Raw genomic sequence first — 513 nt, 5'->3', positions numbered from 1 at the left:
AGATAACCACATTTTTTTAGAATCATTGATGAATTTATGGCCACAGACATACACTGAATTATTAAAGATGTCAGTTAGAACATTTATATCCTATTTAAACATCTTTTACATAAAGAAATTGTTCTAATACCTGGTAGAGCTTCCTTTTATTTCATCACCACATTAATTCTCTGTTCCATTCTCTCATACAACTTTGTTATATATTGTCAATAGGAATGCTGTTCCACTCTTTGTTTACCCTCTCCCATAGGTCTTCATTGCTTTTAAACACTGCAGACTCAATTTTCTTGCCCAAACATGCTTGATTGGGTCATACCAGGACTATTACCAAGCCATTCCAAAATTGTCAGTGTAGTTTTGGCCATCCAGGTCTTAACAGTCTTTGCATTGTGGCAGGAAACATTGTCCTGCTGGAATACTGCTTCACTCAAAATAGTGAATTAGAGATGGAGCTTTTTAAGATTTTAATGTAATACTCTCCATTAATTGTTCTATTTATTTTGTACATTTGAC

General features: G+C 33.7%; 1 protein-coding gene across 1 annotated transcript in view; it reads left to right on the top strand.

The window, feature by feature from the left end:
• LOC119586420 (peroxisomal acyl-coenzyme A oxidase 3-like) overlaps positions 1–513 on the top strand; it is a gene marked incomplete at both ends in the record, with an annotated part of 36523 nt that overhangs the window by 32546 nt on the left and 3464 nt on the right.

The sequence above is a fragment of the Penaeus monodon genome, chromosome 21 (assembly GCF_015228065.2).
Source record: "Penaeus monodon isolate SGIC_2016 chromosome 21, NSTDA_Pmon_1, whole genome shotgun sequence".
Classification (NCBI taxonomy): domain Eukaryota; kingdom Metazoa; phylum Arthropoda; class Malacostraca; order Decapoda; family Penaeidae; genus Penaeus; species Penaeus monodon.
This window is presented reverse-complemented; position numbering and strand designations above follow the sequence as displayed.